At 35.9% G+C, this 24,313-nt stretch overlaps 1 long non-coding RNA gene across 2 annotated transcripts; it reads right to left on the minus strand.

The window, feature by feature from the left end:
- Nucleotides 1–11,480: 11,480 nt before the first annotated feature.
- Nucleotides 11,481–17,428, minus strand: LOC132076498 (uncharacterized). 2 transcript variants are annotated; one of them, XR_009418935.1, is made up of 3 exons: nt 17,190–17,422; nt 14,515–14,558; nt 11,481–13,761 (listed from the first exon to the last, which is right to left on the minus strand). It is a non-coding gene; the product is annotated as an uncharacterized LOC132076498 (long non-coding RNA). The 2 variants fall into 2 exon arrangements; XR_009418930.1 differs by lacking the exon at nt 14,515–14,558 and having other exon boundaries at nt 17,190–17,428.
- Nucleotides 17,429–24,313: the final 6,885 nt, after the last annotated feature.

Raw genomic sequence — 24,313 nt, forward strand, 5'->3', positions numbered from 1 at the left:
AAAAAATTTATTCCTTTGCTGGATGCATTTTCAACTTTTATTTGTTTTTTACAGCATATGATAAAGAATGCACATCTTTCAAGTATCATTAGAAAAAGGAGAAAGTAATTAATTTTTATTTTTGTCTTGCATTGCACAATGTCTAGAAATTAGGTCACATTCCAAAATATCTTGGTTTTAGTGCTACATCAAACAAAATTATGTAGATTGGAAGCTTCTAGATAGTTGAAAGCAAGTGATTCAGTAAGAGATTATAGAAGAGATTTCAACATGTCAGGCACAACCTGTCTCATCAGGGAATAAAATGCAAAGCCTTAGGCCTCCCCCATTCAAATATGTCTTCAAATCAGATGTCAAAGTGCTTTTGTGGTGCTATTCTGCCTGATAAAGGGTTTATTGCCATTAACAGGTCAAGATTCTCTCATTCCTATTTATAGTGACCACACTTACAGACCAGTTGCACTGAATTTATTTTCATGTCTAAGAAAAACAAGATGGAAAACTCCACCAGAAATTAATAGTTTGTTCCCAGTGACAATGCCTGAGCAATAAAATCTGGTTCACTGTTAACAGGCCTAGAAATGTACAGAATAAGGAGGAAGTTACTTGAAAGATCCTTAAGGAGCACATGGTACTAAGAAAGGACTTGAAAGACTCTTGTTCAACACAGAAATATGAAAAACAGGTCTACAATAATGAGTCGTATTTTAGCAAATCTTGGGAGAAGAGTAAAAAGGTGGAAGTTATATTTTCAAGAAAAAAATTAAAGAAAAAAGCAAAAAATAAAACACATTTGCTGCAAATGGGAGATATAGAAAGGAAGAGATGCATCGTAGCTCCTTATTTGATGAAAATGAGGAATAAGGATTTGTATAAGCTGTACAATATGGACGACATTTCAGATAGTATCAATATCAATGGCAATGCTAATTACAAAATGAATGAATAAAATAGTTGTTTACTTATTAAATCTGAAGTCAACAAATAATACAGTCAGTTTTTAGGATGCAAACAGATTAATTAAATAAGACGATACATAAAGAGTTTGGCAAGGGTTGCCCATGCCATAGTGCTTAGGATTGAAGCATGAGGAACACCTGAATTGTATCTTCACAGCAAAGTGACTTTCTTTCCCTCAAGTTTGCCTCTTCTGGCTTTGGGTATGAAAGGCCTTCAAGGCACTAAAATCTATTATTTACAGAGTTTTGAAACAGAAAAGGGTTTTGAGTGTGAGGCTGTAATGGTCTGTAATGGTCAATGGTAGATAGAGTGGTTGTGTAATGTCTCCTTATGGACACTGTTAAGGAGACATAATCAGCCACTCATTGCTCCATAATATTAATGAATGACTTTGGGGTAAAAAATTACTGAAAGATCCTCTTTATCCAGGTAGCTAAACATTGACAGTGTGGAAAAAACGATCAAAGTAGAAATGGAGCACTGTGCTCTTCATCTAAAACACATCTAACTGCATCCTAGTTTGAATTAGCAAGATGACAACTAGCAGCTCAAGGCAAGTGATTATTCTCCTCCTTTCAGCTCTGTGGCACCACATCTGGAGGGCTGTGTCCATCTTGGGGCACCCCACTACAAAAGAGACTTTGACATTGCAGGCAAGTTCAGTGAGGAAGATTAGGTGACAGAAGCATATGGCATATGGTGAGAGGCTGAAAGATTTGGACCTGTTTAGCCTAGAGAAGAGGAGAGGCAGAAAAGGCCATTCCTGAAACTACCTCATGGGAGAATGAAGTAAAGATGGAGGCAGACTCTTTAGGAGATGCACATGGTGAGAGGCGAGAGATTCATCTTTCGGTATGGGAAATTCATCAGAAAACTACTCCCACTCTCAGGTAGTCCAAAATAAGAATAGGCCATCCTTGGAGATAAACAAAATTCAACTGGACAAGGCCATGAACAAGATGATACAAACAATTTGGAACTGTCCTGAGTGGGGATTTGGACAGGAAAACTTCTGGAGGTCAGTTCTGATCTAAATTACATCTATGCGGCATTTCTGTGCAAGTAAAATCTGGGCTTGCAGCTTTCAACTGAAGTATTAATGAAAGTAGATAGAATACTTTAAATACTAAAGCCAATCTTTTGCAAATGCTAGAATTTAGAACTGAGAGAATAAAAATTGTCGCAACTTTCATTTAAGAATCATGTAATGGGATGAGAACCTGAGCAATTCAAGAAAATATTTGGAAAGATGTTAGAAAACATGTAAATGTCATGAATTTGAAAATAGGTTGAAGAAAAATTAGTCATATAAAACAGACAACTTGGACTTATTCAAAACTTTATGAATAAGTCTGTTTTTTTTTCCTTGCACCAAAATAACTGCATAGTAGATAAAGGGAAAATATGTAGATTTCATAAATTTAGAACTTTGATGACTGCTGTGCAGCAATCTCATCAGAAAACAAAGAGATTTGAATTAGATGTAGTAGGTGTACATCTGAAAACTACAGTCAAAGAAAGTTTTTTTAATTATTCATCATCAAACTGTGAATTAACTGAACATGGCATCCCATAGAGGTCTGTCTTTGTCCCATTAGTATTTTCAGTAATAATTTGCATGATGAAAGAGCAGGAGAATTGTTAATTCTGCAGGGGCAGAGTGCAAGGATTCCAGAGAATATGATCAAAATTATTTTAATAAGCTGAAGAGCTGGACTGAACTCAGACAAAACTCAGTAAAGGTAAATGTAAGAACAGCTGAACTGATATGTCAGTCACAATTGAAGGGTGCACTAAAAAGGACAAAAAAAGAGGGAAATAAATTACTAGGCAGCAGTATAGGATGTTCAGGGGATTCGATTGGATCACAAACTAAACATAGTAGTTTGATGCCTTTTCTTTCTAAAAGTACAGCTTTCACTCTGGAAAGACTTTTTCTGGTTCATTTAGGATTGTTGAGGCCTTGGCTGAAGTAACAAAGTTTACAGAACAAGTGTTCCAAATGATAATAGTGAGCTGGAAGGAATCCACAGGAAATAAGAAAAGCACTAAAATATTGAAAAGTATGACCTGCCTGCCTGCAAAGAAAGATTAAAATTGCTGCTTTCCTTTAGTCTTAGAAAAGAGACAGTTGAGCATAGATATGACAAGCAATAGACCATGTAAAATGCCAGTGGGAAGGGGATGATAATAATTTTTTCTCTACTGACAAAGCTGAAAAAACAATGAGTTGTTAATCTAATCTGCAGAAAATGTAGGTTGGATATTAAGCAAAAATGTCAAAATGCATTGCTGCACTGCTGAAATTCAGAGACAGATGCAGTAAGAATTTTATGATTTTTCTTTCCCTTTTGGATTTAAAAATGAACTAGATCTCAGAATTTAACTATGTAAACTTGATCCTACCCCCATATGGAGGCTCAAGGAGACTGGCAGTGGTGCCCTAATGCCTGAGACCTGGATTGTGACACTGCCCACTTCTGCTGGGCAGCACAAATTGGACAGTGATAGCTGGTGCTTGTACAGAGCCCACCAAGGGATCACAGGAGTTTCATTTGGTAGTTGACAAAGGAAAATGTTCTTCACTCCACCAAGGTTTCTTTATTAGCCTACTTGTCTCAATTTCTAAATTCTGCGTGTGACAAGCATTAAAAAATGGCCTTTTTTTTTCCCCTAAATATTCCAATAAATTTAAACCTCTGTTTTGTGGGGTAAAGCTCAGGGAAGCACAGAGATCATTTAGGAATAAATTACAAATATTACATGGTTAGAAAATGAATCAAGAATGTTTTTTAAAAGGAAAAAATTAGACCAGTAGGCAAACTGACTCAAATTAGCCCAGCAATTACTCTGATCAGTAGACAAGCCATTGAAGAATGGATTAATTACCCTAGCAGAAAATTAATTAAGTTAGGCAATGAGTCAGATAGGAATAATTTCTGAATTAATTGAGTATTCAGTCCTGAGACTTGTGTAACAGAGAGCAAGGGTGATAGCCTGAGAACACAATTTAGTTACTGATAGAGCAAGTTAAGATACCAGATGATGAAAGGAAATGAGATTTATTTCTAGCAATGCTAACCATTGAGACCACCAAGATGAAAACCAGGAAGAACTGATTTTTATTATACTGTCAAATTAAAAAAAAAAAAACAAACAACAATGAAACACAAATCCTCCAATAATTGGGGAAGCTAAAATACTTTGCCATTATTAAATTTCTGTTATTACACAACATAAAAATATTTAGTTGGAATTTTAAAATCCAAGACATTTTGAGATTAAAAAGTGTTATTTTCCTCACTAAAAAAGATACAAAAGGAAAGCCAAGAGGAACTAATAACTATGCAATGCTTATAGCACTCTCTTGTGGTATCAAATCTTCTCTGTTGCTCAGGGTTTGCTGATTTTTTTTTTGTTGTTGGGAGGAGGGAGGCAGATTTGTTTAGTTTGTTTTGTTTTGCTTTCTTGACGTCTTTGTTTGCTTTTTCTCCAAAGACAAGATTTAGGAAATAAAGACTGCAAATCCCAGAATAACACTCTACCTTCAGGATCCAGAATATTTATGCAGGATGTCTGTCAGTCAGACCTTCTGAATCTATTCTAGTTTCTGTAAATTATATAAACATTTCTTGTGGTCAGAGTAATAATGGAAAAACATTGTTATAGCTTGATGCTTAGAGTACTCTTTATTCATGTAGAATGGCTGGTCCTAATCCATCACTGAAAATATTCTGCTTTCTGAGTCTAGAGGAGATACTTCACCAATTTGGCAGTTCTTCTTCTTTTGGGATGTAATTTACACTGGATAACCATCCAGATAATCTGCGGAAATATTCAGAGATCCATCCAGACGCAGAGCAGGTACTTAGATCTGCCTGCAGCTCCTAGTGCCTCCCCTTGCAGGCACAGGTTTGTGTTCTCTGACCTGAGTCCTAGGACATCACACAGAGGTTCCCCTCACCTGCCCAGCCCCTGCCCCGCCGGTGCAGTTCAGGCTGCAGACCAGCCTGGGAAGCAATGGAGCTTCCAGAGCCAGGGAAGCCACTAACTGCAAGAAAAGGAAGGCAGCCTAGAAACAACACAATTATTGGGCTGCCACAAAACCCTACATCCAACCTGGGCCCGGGTGATGAAATCAGACAGCTGTGTTCAGTTCAGACAGCTGGTTTTCAACTTTTACAAACACTTGCATGGAGTGGACAGGGACTTAAACAGCAAGGAGAACAAGCATGTTGCAGGCTGTCTACTGTGGCAATTTGGAAGTCCTCTAGGACATATTGCAGTCTTAGCAACAGAACTATTTTGTTTGTTTGACTTTTACACAGTATTGTGCTATCTATTTAAATTTAAAGCTGGTAAGAAGGGCCCAGAAGTAATAGGAGAACATCACTGGTCTAAGACAAGACCATTTAAAATGTTTATATTAGACAGGAAAAATTCTTTGAATAATCGTTTTTTCATTTAATGTATGTATCTTTTTTCCAGTAGGCAACTGTCAGTCACTTGTTACTTGGATTGGAACGGGTCTGGGACTTAAATTTCAAAACTCAGCAACTCCTCTGGGACTGAGATGATGCTTCTCCACCAGTTAAACTGGTTTGCTGGAGGTGATGTTGAAAATTCACAATGCACTCAGTAGTAACTTTGCTTGTGCATTGAATTTTACTACCCTAAAACTAATCTGAGTCTCCAACATTTGAAAATATTCTTATTGCATGGGATAAATCATAGTCTTACAGTGTTTAAGGCTTTTGAGTATGCATTTTAAAGATGTAAACTGAAGATTTTTCAAGTCTGTAGTTTAAAATTTAGTATTTTAATAAAGCTCACATAAAAAGAACTCATTCAAATATTAAGCTTTGGTTCTAAATTTTTATTCAGTGCAGCTGTTATGTCATCTATAAGAATTCCTGGCATGTGTAAGAAACCTAATTGATTCAATACCATATGGCAAATGCTCTATTCTTCTGTAGAGATACTTCTTCAGATGTGTGATAAAGGCACCAGTGGTAGATTTATGCTCTCCTGATAACAGAAAAGGATGAAGAAAAGGCACCCAGTTGTTACCATGGTGGCTACAGAGCAGGATCTCTGCAGACCCAGGCTGTATCAGCCTTCCTTTTCTGTTCAGTTATGACTTGAACTGTTCCAAAACTTCAACAGACTAACCAGTGATGGAACTGACATTTCTCATGAAAAGAAGAAACAACAAGACATTTTCTGTTCGGTGTTGGAAATGATACACTAAACTCTAGTTAGCAAACACATTCTATGCTAATCTGATTTGCTGCCTCTGTCCTAAAATATGAAAAATTTTGCTTTTGCAGTGCTGGAGAGAAAGTAATTTTTGCAGCTTCTACTTGCTGTGTTTCAGTGTTGTCTGAAAGTTGGCAAAACATATCCAATACTCTGCAATAGTTCCCTGTGAGTAATTTGACAGCTACATTCTTATTCCTACTCAGAGGCCCTGTTGCTATTATGATTTTTTTTAATTTCTACCCTCATTTTTCTCAGCATGTTTTATGTAATTGTTTCAATTTTTCTCTGATTATGGAATTTGATTATGCAGATACAACACAGAGATAACTGTAGGGATTCATTCATATTTTTCTGTGACTACTTGCTATACAAATACATTGGTACTCAGATCATCTTCTATGAATTATTCATGGCAGCCTCTGATGTCCTTTATTTAGGAACACACATGTAAACAAAAGCAGAGGAAAAGAGTGGAAGTAGATAAAAAGATAATCTTCCATTTCTTTCAGCTTCTGATTTTTTTTCCAGGTGTTTTTCAATGTCTGTTTGCCAATTTCAAACTCCTGCACTGCCATTTTTGTCCCTTGATGCATGAACCACAGTCCATGCAGGGGTCACAAAAAGCACATGCCTTAATGCTTCAGACCTCCTTAGGCTCAAAATTGTCTTATATTTGGTGTAAGAATTTGCTTTAATTTGAGGTCTGTTTTCCTCTCCTGGTAGATGCGCATAATTAAACTGGGAAAATTTACTTTATGTGTACATATATATATTTTTTTTTTTTAAATTAATTTAGCTTACCCTGTCAGGATTACAATGACTAGATCTTTTCAAAATATATATAATGAAACACCATGCTATTGACAAAAATTCTGTAACTCAAATGTGATCCATATTAATACTCTTGAAATTTTAAATTCAGTTTAAACACAAATCTCACATGTTTTTGTTTTAGTAGGTCAACACTACTAATTTTATTTCTGAAATAAAGCCTACCGTATGGTTTTAAAAGATCATAGAATTGATGGAAAAGTACACATTTAGATCTCCAATAGTATATGTGAGTTGTTCATTGCTTTGTTTTTCTTCATGTAGAATTACACAACAATCAAAATTATGCATTTTAGTGACTTGTAAATTTCAGTGTTATTACCTTTTCATCCATGATCAATTACTCCAGTTTTTCAAGTGTGTACAATACTGAACAAAACCACTTGAACCATTTAGCTGTCTGAAAAACTTTGGAAACTGTTCCAGTAGTAAAAATTGCTCTCCAACCTTTTTTGTGTGTGTCTATGCATTTAAAATCCACTAGTTTAAATACTTGCACAGCTGTGGTACAGTCAAACACAGCACAGACATATTTAGTTGCAGAATTCTTACAGAGTCCAAAAGCCACTGCAAATTATTGAAATACTCCTATTCATGTCAATGACCATTAGGTTATACTCACAGTAATTATTATAATATTTATCTTCTGGTGAAGCAATCTACAAAGCAACAAGAATGTCCATAATATGTACAGTCAATTGCAATTTAATATGTGCCATGTTTCTAATTTAGAAATAGAATTATAATTGTTAAAATTGCTACTACAGGCATACCATAAGGATATTTTTGTATGTTTAAATATTAAACTTTATGTATGATGAATACCCCCTGAAAAATTTACTATCTTCTGTTGTTAGCATATTTATTATGTTTCAGCCTCAGCAAATTCTCTCAAATTTCATTAGAATGAGAAAAAATCTACCAAATCTTATGTGGCTATCAAGATGTAGCTCTTCACCAATCCTACCTCTCACACAAAACCCAAGCAATAAAAAAATTAATAAAATATATATATATATTATATAAAATATATAATAATAAAATAAAACAATAATAAAAGATTCTGATTGTGTTTTTTGGTACTTATGACTTTGCCCCATCAGTGACAACTCAGATGGGAGTTTGGAAAGATGCGACTTTAAGGTGGTACCACGACGTTGCCCTGCATTACTCAGGCAGCCACATGAAAGCTGGTAAGCTTTGCTTTCTTGCTTTCTCAAACTTACCAAAAATCTGCTGCAGATTATAAAACTTCAGCCCAGACAGCTGAACACTTCTAGTTTGTCAGATGAAGCAGGAGCACCATGCACACACAAAGCAACACAAGACCAACCTCTGCTGAACAGAAAATATCCACGTCAAACCCGTGTTGAGTGTCAGGAAGGCAGCTGAGTCCGTCAGCTTGCATGAAGCCTGAATCGGGAGTATCACAAACCCTTATATTAAAGGAAGAACTTTTTTATATCCTCTCAACAGTTTGCTGCCCTTCCTATAATATTGCCCTGTTCCTAACAATAGGGTTTGTAAGTAAAAAAAAACAACCTCTGAATATTTTCCAGCATTTTTTAACAAATAACAGTTGAAATGTTTCTTATTTATTTTGGCAGATAAATAAAACCCTCATAAATGTATTGAGAAATAGGGTTAGTGTGCCTGTCACAAATAATAGGAATTCATCTACCCTTATGATTAATATTTAATGTGAGCAATTTAGACGACTGATTAGCTCTATTAATAATTAATGCAATGTTATTGTGGATGATTAAGGCTATTTCTTTTGATGGGATTCTCAAATCCCTTCTAACACCTCAGTATTAGTTCTTTATGATATCTATCCATGCATTAGTTCCAGCAGCCTGTTACAGAAAGCTTTGTAATTACAATTCAACCAACCCTGCAATATCAACAAACAGAAATTGTATTCCAGCTGCTGTATAAGAAACAGTTGCATAAGAATGCTTGAGGCAGCTGAATATTTTTTTCTTTCTTTTTAGCTGGCAGGATTATTTCAAGAAGTTTCCTTTCTTTTTCCTTCTTCAATGTATTTCTATTTTGGAGTGATACAATCTTGGCTAAAATTAGTCATCATCAACAAAAAACAAAATAAAATTCAACAAGCAATATATTTAGATATGTGAAAATGCCAGTGGTTTCCCCAGACATTTTAGCAGATACTATAATTGTCATTTCAGATTACCACTATCAATAGGTAGTGACATAGTTTTGTGTCATCTGGAAGAAAGAAGGTAAATCCCACCTGGTCCATGACAGAGTTGATAATTACCATAATCCATTAAATCATCTGATTTAAGTATATGGGCATTAAAGCTTCATTAATCAAAATTTATTAGGCTGTTGTGGTGGGCAGAAGATTGCTGGCAGCTAAGACCCTCACCAAGCTGCTTGTTCACTCTCTTCAGCAGAATCAGAGAGAGAATGTAGGGGTGAAACAAGAGAACTCATGAATTGAAATAAAGACAGTTTAGCAGGTGAAGGGAAGCTTAGTCCACAAGAAAAGCAAAACTAAGGAATTCATTGACAACTTTCCATCATCAGGCCACATGTTAACCAACTGCAAAAAAAGAAGGGCTCCAGCATCCATAATTGTTGCTTGGGAAATTAAAGACCTCAGTCCTTCAGTGTCCCTGCTTCATTCTTCTTTTCCTGGATGTTTATTGCTGAACACAGCACCATAAGGTATGGGATATTCCTTTGATCACAGGGGGTTTGCTGTCCTGGCTGCATCCCTTCCCATCTTCTTACTCAGCCTCAGCATACTCACTGGAGCAGGAGGCAAAGAGAGGAAGCCTTGACACACTGCAAACAGTACAACAGACACAGCACTCATGTGCTATTAATGATATTTTTCTCGCAAATATACCTGTCACACCATCATACAGGCTTCTATGAAGAAAATTAAATCCATCCCAGCCAGACAGGGCATACTTAAACTGAAACACTAACCTCACACTAACCTCACGTGAGCATGTGTGTATGCTCAAAAGTTCAAAATTATTTCTGTAGAATTCCACATCTGTAACACAGTCATTCTTTTTGTTGTGAGTTTATAGAAAAAGTATTTAACCATGAGTGGGGGTCCAACCTGCTGTTGTAGAGCAAATATAAGACATTAGATTTTATTTAAATCTCAGTACACTTGAAATAAAGAAATAAAATTTTCTTGGCACTAATCAGGAATGAAATGATTCTCTGAATACCATAAAGCCCTTTAACAAATTGTTTCCCTTCTAAGCCCTTAGACGTTTGCACAAACTCTTGGTTGTTGCTAGTGACCATACAAAACTAACCCAAATTCAGTGTTTGGTATCAGGAAAAGAACCAGAGAAATAAATAAATAATTATTTCAACACAGATGAGGTAAACAGCTTGCAGGAAAAGGGGAGAAATAAATGAAGCAGGAAATACACAGTGCTGTTTTATTTATTCCTATTCCTGGCTATTGTTTCATGGTTTCTTACATCAGATTCTCAGTGTTTACTGTAAGAGAAAACTTGACATCTCTGTAAAACCAATTTAACCTGAAGGTCCTGAAATTCACACTGTTTATCAGAGGAAAATGTAGAAATAACAGTGGATTTATCCATGAGTTTAATGACAGAACCAGCTTTCCAATGACTTCCAGCCTCCCAACATCTTAGGTACTTTCAGACTTATTTTACCACCCCTACTTTAGAATAAAAGATTTTTTAAAACTCAGTCTTCAATGTACTAATTAAATCTAGCATCTGTCTAAGACAGATTTTCAATTTAATAAAATACACTTTGAACATGTTTTACAGTTTTATCAAAAAAAAGTGTTAAAATAGGCTGGCTACTTATCAGTGGAACCTCTAAGATGTTATTTGAAGTTTCATTATGAAGTTCAATGGTTCTCAAGAAGCATTAAAAATAAATCAACAAATTAATAACATGCCCTGTTACATATTTCTTTGCAGCAACTTAAAATAATTCACACTTCTTTTTAAAGAGATGGGTTAAAAATCTAACCTGAAATATTAAAGAAGACATTGATTATGTCTTGGGTTTATGCTCATTTAGGGACTTATTTTCATTGCTGATTTTAATATTTTTCAGTAGGCTAATTCTAATGAATGCAGTTATAGAGATAAAATAACCTAATAAACTCTATAAATAAATTCATCTTGAGAATGATCAGGATAAATTTCAAAAAATAGGCATAATGTATTTTCCTCAAACTACATGTTATTTGCAGAGTACATCAAAAATATTTTTCTCCCTTGAAAGCTGGGAGAACAAAACCTAACAGGAAAGGCCAACAAACCAAGCATGATACAGGCAGTGGATTTACAGGACACATATATGTATTTATTACAAAAAGTTTATGCAGATTGTGAAAGGAAGTTACAAAACTTACTAGTGGCCCAAGACAGCTGTAACTTCTGTACTGAAAATTTAGAAGGACTTTTATATGTCCATTAAATTTCTTCTGAAGCATGAAGATATTTCAGCAATTTTCCTTCATTTGAGCAACTGGTAGACTTGAAGGCACATAATTTGTTTACATCTACCTGTATCATAAAAGTCCCTCTTTTTGTATTTTCCTCAATAATTGAAAAAGTTTTTTATAAACACACACACTAATGGGGTCCCTCAATATGCTTCAGGAGGTGTTGGCTACAATGTACCCCACCCAAAATCTTTCCCTACTAAGGCACACGAGGAACAAAGACAGCCCAAAGCTTTGGCCAAGTCCCAGAGATTCGAGGTCATTGACAAAAGTGAAAAATGGTGGGATGAATCCTGGAGTGCCCTGCTGGATGGTTACAGGCTCTTCAGGAGGGACAGGCAGGGCAGAAGAGGCTGGGGGTTGCCTTTGTACATAATAGAAGGTTCAAATGTATGGGGTTTACAATTGGCAATGGCACAGTTGAAAGCCTCTGTGTAAGAATCAAGGGACAAACAATGCAGATGCCATTACAGGAGTCCGCTGTCATCTAAAACATCTTTCAAACAGAAAAAAAAAATCATTGTCTAGTGTGGGTAGTATTACTACAAACAATGTTATTTGGCAAAATAGCAAAATTGAAACAAGAATACTGACTGGAAAATAATCTGAATTGATGGTATCCAAGATGTGTCCAGCAAGATCCATATAGGGACATCCTCTACGTGCCCTAAGATCTGTGATCAAATACAATCTGCAGGAGATACAAGTGTGCAGACAGCTGAGATGGAACCTCACATCTGTGAGATGTTCAAGGATATTCTATCTTGAAGGATCACAAAGTTTAATAGTTTAGCACGTACATTGGAAGGATATGAAAGAGCAGTGTGAGGGATGCTTATTTCATTAATTAATTAACCACTATGCCAGCATTCTTTGGAGCCTTACTGCAGGTCTGGTGGCTTTATGAACATATGGATAGCAGATGTCCCACATATTGATGTCAGTACTGTCCTTAAAAATATCCCAAGAAAATCACATCGGTTGGTAAAAAGACTTGCAGGGCCAAAACAGTGGAGGCCCTTCCATTCAGGCAACTCTTCAAAATACTACACAATGCAACAGATCTTCAGGCAGCTATAAAAAGAACACATCTGAGAAGAGGCCTCTCCGCATACATTATTTGTTTAAGGTTAGAGACTAAGTCATATAAATACAAATAAGCTCAGGTCTAAGTTCTACATTTTTAGGAAAAACTTGATACCTTTGAAAAGAGAACAATTATAATACAATTTTACTAAAAGCATATCAAGAAGAAAATCAGAAATAAACCACTTCATCTTCAAAGCTGGCAAAAAGGCTATTAATTTGAAAAGGGGAGATTGACAGAGTACTAAAATGAAAAACTATTTTTCATTTTTCTTTTATAGACTGTCTTCAGAAGATGAATGTTCCAGATATATTAATGACTGTGAAGGCTAAGTCCATGTGTTCTACAGAGCAAAAGTCCTTTTAAATTCACATGCTACAAATTGCTAAACTATATTTATTAAATATGGCGCTGATTAAACTACTGTAGTATTCTAAGCATTCCATCAAGTTATCTTCAGCCTGTTAATGTAAATTGAAAATAAACACAATTATACATAGTAGAAAAAGATTATATACTTTTGACAACTACATGTAGATTTCATCCTCCATCAGCTGCAGGACTATGTAAAATTGCTTCCAATGACATGCATATAATGAAATTTTTTTATTCCTCTGTTTTTTAACCTGTGGTTCTAAATGAAAATATTTCTAATATATGCAGATAGAGCTCATCATGATTTAGAACATTGTTTTTTCAATTAGTAAATGCCTTGTTACATCTAATTGTATTTAAATATCTTTCTTGGAAAATCATTGTGAGAAAATTCTCTAGTACTTGTACAGCAGTTAGCTGAAACATTTAAAGGTCATGAGCCATACTATCCGACTTTAAATTCCTCCTTCCTGTAAAAACAAAGGTGACATATAGATAATAATTAACATGAAAATCAAAGGAGAGTAATTCCCTATAGAATATAAAAATTAGACATCAGTGAAAGTCCTTTTTATTGTCCCACCAAAATGCTGCCTTGTCATCATGAAGGACCATATTTCAGAGCAAGAATGGAAGCTTATATCCATGAGTGATGCAGTTTCAAGTTGTGTGATCATGTAAAAAAGCAAGACCGTCTTAGATGATGTTGCCATACATTGAATGAACAATCTGCTGTCCTCATAAACCTTCCAAAACCCTGAAAATGAGAGAAGTTCAGATGAGTAACTTGCAGCCAGTAACAAGATGTTTTTCGCTGTACAGCAACGCAGTAGAGATGCATTGCTCCAGACATAATGCAGCCAAGTCAAGAACTGAAAAATCAAGGTGAGAAAAAAGGTCTTTTGCCAAGCCAGCTTACTCAACATTTTGCTTTATGTAGTCTGCTTTTGATCATTGAATTAAGTCATGCATGAGTAGACAAATTACCCATCCATTAATCTCTACAGTAAGACCTATCAGATATAAAATGTTTCAGTTTGGTAAATTTGTAACTCTTTACTACATTTTTGGAGTGACTTCAAAGCAAAAACAATAATACATGTTATTTATCAAGTCCCAGAAAAGCTCTTCCCCTGGGGGGTGAAGGAAAAAAATTAAAAAGACAGATTCCAAATAATAATATTGGGCTCTTCTGGTCAATCTCCTCCTAGGAGGAAGAGAGGAGACAAGTGTTTGTTTTCAGTAATCATTACATATTCAGATAGAAGTCTCATCTTGAGAGCTGCTTAATGTGGGATAACATTTTAATGTTTTCTACACAACTTTTAGTTCACAGCTATGTAATGTGATTCTCTACCAAGAGACACTTGTAGTATGTCCCTTCGGGGCAATATCACTGTATCATAAGTGAATTCTGACCTCCCTGCAGCAAAAAAAATCATGTATATAATGAATCCGATTTTTCAGCTAGATACAATAGTTATTAAACATGCGGTTTCCTCACAATTACCTTTGTAATGATGCTGTACACAGATTTTCTGGTCTTTCATTATGCTGTAGGGTAATAATTAAATTCCAATTTAATTATTTTAAATTTCTAGTACAATAAAAATATATTTTATGATTAATACAGGTTTTTATCTAGATTTTTATTCCTTTGTTGTAGCTGAAGTTTCTAAAATTAATTGAAGACCAATGATTGCATATTCAATAGCTATTGAACCTTGTCTCTCATTTTAATTTCAACACTCTTTATCATGTACCTTGTCAAAATATACCTTTTCCAGTGCTTCCATTTAGGTTATCTAAGCTTATTTCTGAAAGCTATTGTTCATGTTACTGCATAAGTTTCAAACCCATCATTAAAACAGAGCTTCTATATTGGCTTCTGCTGTGCCACAAAACAGGGCTACTGAAGAAGCAATCAGTATCTTCTATCTGTTGCTCTCTCTATCCCAAAACCACCAAAACTGTTTCATAGTCCACAAAGATGCATTTTATAATGTCCCCAAACTGGATAGCAGCTCAATCTAAAATTGAAAATTCAAATTCCTACAAAAATGGAGAATTTTGGGACTGTAGCATCATTTAAATGTGCTTTTCTATCAGTATTAGTTCTCATCAGTTTTATTACCAGTCAATGTAGGAATTGCCTAGATAATTACAAAGTAAGTGTTGGTTTTCCCATTGTAATTTTACCCAAATTTCATAATTTCATTAGGCAGGAATGTAAACAAAGTTAATAAAAATCACATGCCTTTTCAATTAATACTATATATTGAACACAGAATCAATTTATTTTAGTTATTGATAGAGATATGTAGTCATTTTATTAGGCATTTAATTCTACTAGGCTTAGATGAGGCCCATTAAAAAAAAAATTAAGAAACTTGAGCTTAAATACAACCAGAATTTAGTGGGTCCAGAAATATAAGCCATGAAGTTTGAAACATTTAAAATGTAGACTTAGTTCTTTCTACAAAACCTACTGTCTATATAAACAAATCTCAGAACAAAATAAATCCAAATCATTTACAGGAATGATTAAGAAGCATTGATTTTTTCCATTCTATATTTTATAAACCCTATTTGCAAATAGGAGATTAAAAGCTATTTTATTTTCAAAACTAAAATATTATACACATTAGCCTTTGAAGAAAGCTAAACCACTGAGAATGTAATAATGGGAAGAAAAAACAAATAAACCCCTATATTTCAAAGGGATAATGACCTACTTGTCCTGAATTTAGTATATTGTTCTGTTTTCTATTTCAGTGTTTCATATGATTCGATATATATTTTTAATGACTATATTTTATCTTGTCTTTAATCTCCCATGCTTTGAAACAACTTCAGCACAAATTCAACATTTATCAATATTGATCTCCTTAAACTAAGAATTGTCTTCCTGCTTACCCAGGAAATAAAAGACTAATAATTCACTTGCCAATTCTTCCCCCAAGCTATGGCTGATTAATACTGTCCCGGCTCTTTAAGCAGCCTCAAAAATGGTCAGTGATAGAAGTCATTGCCTTCTCTACTTCGGGCAATTATCTCACTGGTTACATGGAAATAAAGTATTAAAGATTGTTTTCCTTTGCTTATCAATTCTTTGGATGTTGCTCTTAAATTATATCTACTACTCCGCCTACTAAGCGGACATCAATCAATAGAGTTTTATTTGAAAACATACATTTTGAGTGTGTGATACCAAGCAGCAGCCCTTAAAGAAGAGGAAACATCCAGAAGGCTTCTGCACGCATGCACCAGTGGGCCTCTTGCAGTCATCTGGCATTTAAATATCACTCAGAGCCTAGAAGATCCATTTTACTCAATTGCAGAGCCTCAGCTGACCCTCCTGAGCTGCAAAGACTAAAAGGTGCCACCCTCCGTTGTTGGGACACATCAGCTTTGCAGCTCCTTTTATGGCTGACGCTTAAAGGTGAACACTCTGCAGGGTACTCAGTTTGCCCCAAAAACAATCCAGCTCATGTTTTCTCAAGACAGGGATAGGTTTTAAGGCAATGCATTCACCTTTCCTTTCCAAGGAATGCTTAGCTCTACATTTAACCCCACTTTGTTATCTACTCAAACCTCTAGGGCCATATTGCTTCATAATTAAAAGCACAAAGAATTTACTTTTAAGGAAGATAAGCCTCTGGCCATGATTCTCCAAAGGGCAGAGGTTGGACTGGCGCTGGGAAGAAAACCCACAGCTGTTTTTATAGATGCAAATCTGCATTAAATCTATTTCACATTAAAATCAAAGCTGACAAACTTTCCTCTTAGCTCTGGTAAGATGAAAACCCACTGCTTTGATTGGTTTTGTTCATGACTAGAGAAAAACTAATTAATTTACATTTCATATGCTAAGCTGTCTCACAGCTCTGTGATCACCACTGGTAGCCCCAGGTACACTTCCCAAAGCTTCCAGCCACCTTTCCCTTTACAAAGTCATTCTCTTTAGTTACTACACCTGCTCCTCTAATGACTGTGTGTGGGTAACCAGGCAGGGATCTGATGTATCAGCAGGTACAAGGAAAACATGAGAACTTCATCACAGGGCTGATAAAAGCATCTTCAATAGTCAACTTCATGGTCAAAAAAAAAAAAAAATTAAAATGAGGCACTTCATTTTTTCTAGCTTTAGAAGGCCAAAAACTTACAAACACATTTTGTACTTACCCCAGTATTGTCAGTGCTTGCTGCTCACACAGGGCTCTAAATGACAGTGGACTCATGACTGACACAAGCATCAGTCCCTTATTATTTGAAAACCTCTCATACCTTTCCCCTAATTGACAGGGGGCTCAAATGATTTACACCAAAGATGGACACAAGCACCAGCCCTTTTCTATACTACAGTAAAACTATCACACTTCTCTCTGCAAACCCCCCACAGGCCTCATCTTCCTCATCACCTCCTCCTGCATGACTGGCCAACCCACTCTCTTATAACACACATCCTTATTGGACATATAGCTGTGACCTGTTAAGGGCAAGGCTGTTTCCACCCTTTGGTAATTAGTACATCTGCAGCCCATCAGGGGTGAGATTGCCTGCAGCTCTAGCTCTTTTCTCTTGAAATCCATTCTCCCACACCCCTGTTCTAACAACCCAGAAACTGTTTTCTTCAGAAGAAGTGTTAAATGGGTGTTTAAAGTGAAGAAATAAGAATTATGTGATGATGAGATCCAGTATAGTGACTTCACATCCAAACTTGACTTTAGATACCTGGAGGCCCTAATCTAGAAACTTCAAAGTACACTCAGCAGTAAATACTTAGGGCTAAGGAAATGGCTCTGTAGAAGTCAAAATTTAGATCAAATGTTTTTAGGAGATCCTGGATTAAATATTCAAATATGAGAAAGAATAAAAAGGCCCAAACAACTGACAGTATATTCTCTGAAGAAAGACAAAGTAATGCCAGTGAAACCCTGAACAGGAACACAGGTGTTTTATTTTGAGCACTAATTAAATGGATACATGAGACAAAGATAATGCATACCTTGTTGTTAAGAGTGAGAAAAGTCTGAAAAAAAATGGCCTGTCAAAAATGCAAGAAGGAAATTAAGTATGCTAAAAAATTGATTACCATATTGAAAATAATACTCAAACTAAATAAAAAATTCTGTAAATACATCAAAACCAAAAATCTCATTAAATATAATGCCTGATTACAAACACTTCTAAGATTAGCTCAGGGGTTATAAGGCTTTAGCACAGAGGTTTCAGAATTCCTTTGTGTAGGTTTTTAATTGATTTGTTGGACAGATTCCTCCATGCAATGAACCTTTTAGAGCAGATAGGTAAAAGGAACTAGGCAACTCAAAGAAAATATGCAGGAATAATCAAACAAAGCAAAATTTCTTAGATCCCTTTAATGAAATGTCATTTACTTAAGACCTAATTGACTGAAATATGAAATTGCAAATCTGCTGGCCAAAGTGTGTAACTTGACATTACAAACTATTCCTGAGCTGGATTACTAAGAGGTTCCTATATAATTCCCATGTAGACAGAGGAATGCTGGGGAGACTCTGAGAACCACAGCACAACGACACTGGCTTCCATCCCAGATAAAACAGCATAAAAAAATAGGGAGTTATCAAGGAAGGCAATGAGACCAAGACAGAGGGTGCAATTTTTCCAGTATAGAAAAATTACTGTTCCCACATCTTTGCTGTTGTCTACAATTGTCATCCCTACACCTCAAAATATTTCTAATGCTTTAGAGAAGGGACCAAAAGGAGCAAGGAGAGAACCAGAAAGGAGTGGAGTAATACCATTTTAAAAGGAGGCAGCTGTGGGGACAAATGGTTAAGAGTTTCTTTTGAAAAGCTGAAATAGACATTACTATTATTTATAAAATCTCACAGTATGGGAACTGGGGGTCACTTGAGAAAATAAGAATGAAGCAATTTTAAGACAGATCAAATGGCATTTCCTTGAGCTGTTAATGGATAACCTCTGTAAGCTCTGCCAGGAGTCACAAACAGCAGCAGCCACATCAGAAAGTGAACAGATGGACTATCCCTAAACTCAGGGTGGAAGGTCTGGATGAGGGCTGTACCCACAAACAGCACAGCACATCCCCTCTGGTTGCAGGGGCAGCAGGAGGAGGCAGGCCATAGGAAGCTGCCAAGCTTCTGAGTGCTACCTAAGCAGGATATTTTTCTGCCCCCATCAGAGAAAGAGTATTAGGCTAAAAGAATCTCACCACTGGCCCAGAATATTTCCAAAGTCCTTATACAGATTTGTACAATTTAAACTGTGCAAAGTTTGAACATTAAAAACTGAAAACTAGAGGCAACTTCCTGAAGATGACCGATATATCATTAGAAAATAAAGTCAAAATACAATTTTTCTTTTTTTTTGCTTTAATTTTGGTGAGTTAACTTTTGGAAGATGATTATTACTTGTCACTAGAAGGTAGCTCAAAAGACTGTAACACTGCAGTATTAAAACCACCACCAGTTTCCTCTCTGTGAAATATTCTTAAATTCCACGATATTACAATAATGTGTGTTCTGTCTCTTGGACAGATTGACCTGCTCTCATTCACAGTCTTTGAATGAAGAACATTTATTAAAGATATTGAATTGCATACTATTATTGCCATGAGTAGTCTTACTGTTGCTGTTATTAAAAATTAAATAGTCTTCTGTTCTTTTTACATTATTTTTTTCATATTTGCTTTATAAATTTATTAATTTTAGGTTTTGAAATTATCTTGATCACTCAGAGACAGCAGAGCTATGTCCATTTGTTAAGTGGTCCCATTCAACCTGAGGAATATAAAAGATGAAATTGTATTAAAACACAACTTCTCAGCACATGAAGAAAGGTCCCCAAAATTCCTCTTTCTTTTCTTCCTAAACTAAAAGTTCTCTATTACTAGTCATAAATTAGAATTCTAGACCATAAAAAAATTACCAAATAAAATCCAAATCCCAATGTTTTTATCCTTATTTAAGTGATATATTATTACTTAAAAATTATCTGTTTGCTTGAGTTTTAGCTACACAATAGGGCAAGTGATCTCAGCTTCAACTTTGTTATCTGTTAGATATATAGATAGACTAAACTAGATAGATAAACTTTGTTTATCTATTTAGATAATTAGATACCAACATCCCATTATTTTTCAGTTTAGTCTGATAGCTAATCTGAAAAAAAATTAAAAAAAAAAAACTTTTTAAAGGTTTTGGGTTTTTTTAAGAATAGTTTTAGTGTGATATTAACATTGCTGACCTGGGACTGACTAGCATTTTTTCTTCTTCAACAATAGTACATTTATGACAATCGGCAATAAATGTCTGGTATTGGGACATCTTTTATTCTAAAATAACCACAGGGTCCAAAAAGGCAGCATTTCATTATTCTGTTTGAGCACATTTGTCAGGAGAACAACACGCTACACTTTAGGTAATTGCAGTGGTCTGAAGTTTACTAACATCTGGTCAGACCCCGAAAACTTGATCTGTGTGTGCTGGTGCCAGCAGCTGAACATGAGCCAGGTGTGTCCAGGTGGCCAAGAAGGACAGTGACACCTGGCCTGTAGCAGCCGTAGTGTGGCCAGCAGGACCAGGGCTGGGACCATCGCTCCGTGCTGGGCTCTGGTGAGGCCACACCTCGAGTGCTGTGTCCAGTTCTGGGCTCCTCACCATGAGAAAGACATTGACAAGCAAGTCCAGGGAACAACAACGGGGCTGGCGAAGGGCCTGGAGCAGCTGAGGGAGCTGAAATTGTTTAACCTGGAGAAAACGAGGCTCAGGGGGGCTTTATCACTCTAATACTCCCTGAAAGGAGGGTGCAGCCAGGGTCTCTTCTCCAAAGTGTCAAGCAAAAGGACAAGAGAAAATGGCCTTAGGAAAAGGGGAGGTTTACATTGGATTTTAGGAACCGTTTCTCATAGAAAGGGTTGTCAAGCATTGGAACATGCTGTCCAGGAAAGTGGTTGAGTCACCATACCTAGAGGTAATTAAAAACTTGTGTACGTTTGGCACATAGAAAGATGGTTTAGTGATGGACCTGTGCTTATGGGTTAATGGTTGGACTCAATAATCTAAGATGCCTTTTCCAAATTAAAATATGCTATAATTCCATGAGTCTTCTTTGTTAGAGTAGTCTTTGCTTGGAAAAACAATTCCTGTAATCATCTGTATCATAGGTTACCTTAAGAAGGTTTGGAAGTGTTGCTTTTCATTAGCTCATTGCACCCCGTCGTGTTCCAAGTCCCAGGTAAAATTTCCAAAGTTCTGGTAATGTTTAATTTTTTATTCCATCTAAAAGTTAGATCAGTTATAGATATCTCAAAAATATCCTAAGGAAAAGTAAGGATGTCTGAAGGAAGAGCACCAAGGAATTTTTTTCAGACAGTGGTACCACTGCAAGTGTGTTCTACCTTCTTTAAGTCAAAAGCAGATTTCAAGGCCTGTGAAAGCCCTCTACCTAACATGCAGAAAGAAGTGGATAATGCATGATGCACAGTGAGTAATTTATTGCAGAAATAAATGATATTTTTTGAGCCAGAAACAAACAAAAATATTATTTTATTATTTATTCTTTATTATCTTTTTATTCTTCTTAATATCAAAAATCATATCTAATAAAGAAATATTTATTTATTAGAGTATGCACATTTTAATTTCTCTTTATGTCTGTATGTATTCATTTTTGGTTCTGGTTATCCATTTGTCAGTTCTGGAAAAAGATAAACCAGGTTGGATGGAAACTGCAACAGCTGATATGTTACTTCAACCAAAAGGCTTAATTTTATGACAAACAGACAGGCTCAATCTTTTTATAAGATTTACAAGCAATGTGATTTAATTCAAAACATACAGATAAAGAGATCTAAAAGGATCCTTCTAAATTAACTTAGGCCACATATTAGATTGGATACTTAAGTCACATAAGTAAATCAGTATAGATCATTCCTATCTAAATTACTGTAGCTTCAGTGAAATCAGTCAAGTGAATACAAATAGTCCAGTTTGACAGTAGAGTCTGTACTTGCTACAGCAAGCATATTTCAAAATTAAAGTTATGCTTTCAGAGTGGACAGCAGCAGTAAATGCACTCTTTTGTTACTGATATTGCTATAACACATGAAGCAAAATAAAGCTTTGATTTAATTGTGAAAAAATACAGCCCAAAATGTAAGTATTTTTTTTTTACTTTTCCTTTCCAAAGAACTACTTTACTAAAATAAGTGCCTGAGTTGTTTGAAGAGTTTTCACAAGATTTACTGGATGCAGAAAGAGACTCTATCCTTCTTCTTGCAAAGTAGTCCCCACATCTAGAACCCTTTCTCCTCCTCAGACTTGTGGTAGGGAACAAAATGCATTTATTCTGGCGTACTGGCTCTGAAAAATGTGATCGATAATAAGGGACAAGTTCTTGGACTTTTTCCTAATTATTAGATAAATTAAAGAGAAAGAGATGTAAAAATAAAGATAGGCAGAAATATTGAAAGAAAAAGTGTGAAATTGGGTGCAAGAGAGCTGCTTGCTCAGCAAATACAGCTGAGCAGGGATAGGGATCTGGAGTGCTGCGTCCTGTTCTGGACTCCTCAGTGTAAGAGGAACATGGAGCTCCTGGTGCAGGTCCAGTGGAGGAAACAAAGATTATGAAGGGACTGGAACACCTCCCTTGCATGGACAGGCTGAGGGAGCTGGGCCTGTTCAGCCTTGGGAAGAGGTGACTGAGAGAGGACTTCATCACCGTCAGGAACTGAAGGAAGGGTGTCAGAGGATGGAGCCAGGCTCCTCTTGGTTGTGCCAAGCAATTGGACAAGGGGCAATGGGCAGGAACTGATGTGCAGGAAGTTCCACCTGAACATGAGGATGACATTCTCTACTGTGCAGTGACCATGCTCTGGAACAAGCTCTCCAGAGAGGGTGTGGAGTCGCCCTCACAGTCAAAAACCATCTGGACACAATTCTGGGCAACGTATTTTGGGATGAGCCTGTTTGTGCAGGGAGGTTGAACAGGATGACCTACTGTAGACCCTCCCAACCTTACTCATTCTGTGATTCCATGAACTTCACAAAAGATGAAGAAAGACTGAAGAAATAAAAGGATATAAGGTAGATTATGACCCTGGTGATAGGCCTGGTGAAAGATTTGGAATGCAAGGAACAAAAGAAATGAGAAGGAGAAAAAAAAATTACTTGCTTTAGACTTGACTAGGGGGAAAATATCAATACAGAGTGATTCTACGAAGTCTGTTCTCTCAAGTAATTTAATTTTAAGTGACTGACTAATTAACAGTTTGGGAAGGAGTGGGAGATGACATAAAAACGTGTTTTGTAACTTTGCCATATGATATAGGACTTGTTTATTTCAATCACCATAATCCAGGAGCAAGGCACAGTATAGAATTCAAATTACCTTTCCTCAGGTAAAAATTCAGATGGTTATTGCCTAAATGAGATTCCCAAGGAAACCTAGAAATCCACGTCTTGTTGCAGACCCTGGTAATTAAACCAACAAAAATATAAATCCATATCTGAACTGATATAGCCTCTGAAATCTATTTGTCAGAAGATTTCCAGTGGATTTCTTTCTCAGTGAGACAAGATAGCCCCAAGTATGTAGTGCATCAGAGCTAAAGACAAACATGCTGTGATTGCAGGAACAAAAGATATTAACAGATCTACTTTTTTTTTGGCCTGAGGACTGAGAGGGATTGGAGACTAAAGAGTCACAAAGATCTGCTTGTTTCCCATAGTCAGCCTGAGAGCAGGAACAGAAGAACCAAGCAAAGAGAAGAGCTGTTTGAAATTTAAAGCTTTAGAAACTAAACAGAAATTCTAAACAAAAAGATGAGATTATAATTAAAAAAGAATTAACAGGAGAGTGGGAAAAGTTTAATTCAAACAAATATATAAATCTGCCATATATATATATATATATATATATATATGGCATATATATATATATGATTATTTACAGCAGATTACTTGGAAAAACCTTTAACTTGAGGTGAGTAATCAGAATTTGCTGAAAATCAAATCTTTGACCACAGTGCAAACATGACTATAAACTGAGCAGTTACTTCAGATTATTTTTTTAACAGTTTAAGTAAACACCAAATAATGTTAATATATTTGGGGTGTGGGTTTTGATTTTTTGGGTTTTTTAATGGAGTCAGGCACAAGTGAAGAGTTGTATAAATTGTCACTGTCAGCACAGTGATTCAAGAGAAATAATAGATTTTATTTTTGATTGGGAGATTGACCTTTCTTTATTTTTCTGATGCTATTTCACTCACATATTGACTGACATGGCAGTATTTGGAC

Source organism: Ammospiza nelsoni, chromosome 1 (genome assembly GCF_027579445.1).
Source record: "Ammospiza nelsoni isolate bAmmNel1 chromosome 1, bAmmNel1.pri, whole genome shotgun sequence".
NCBI classification, from domain to species: Eukaryota; Metazoa; Chordata; class Aves; order Passeriformes; family Passerellidae; genus Ammospiza; species Ammospiza nelsoni.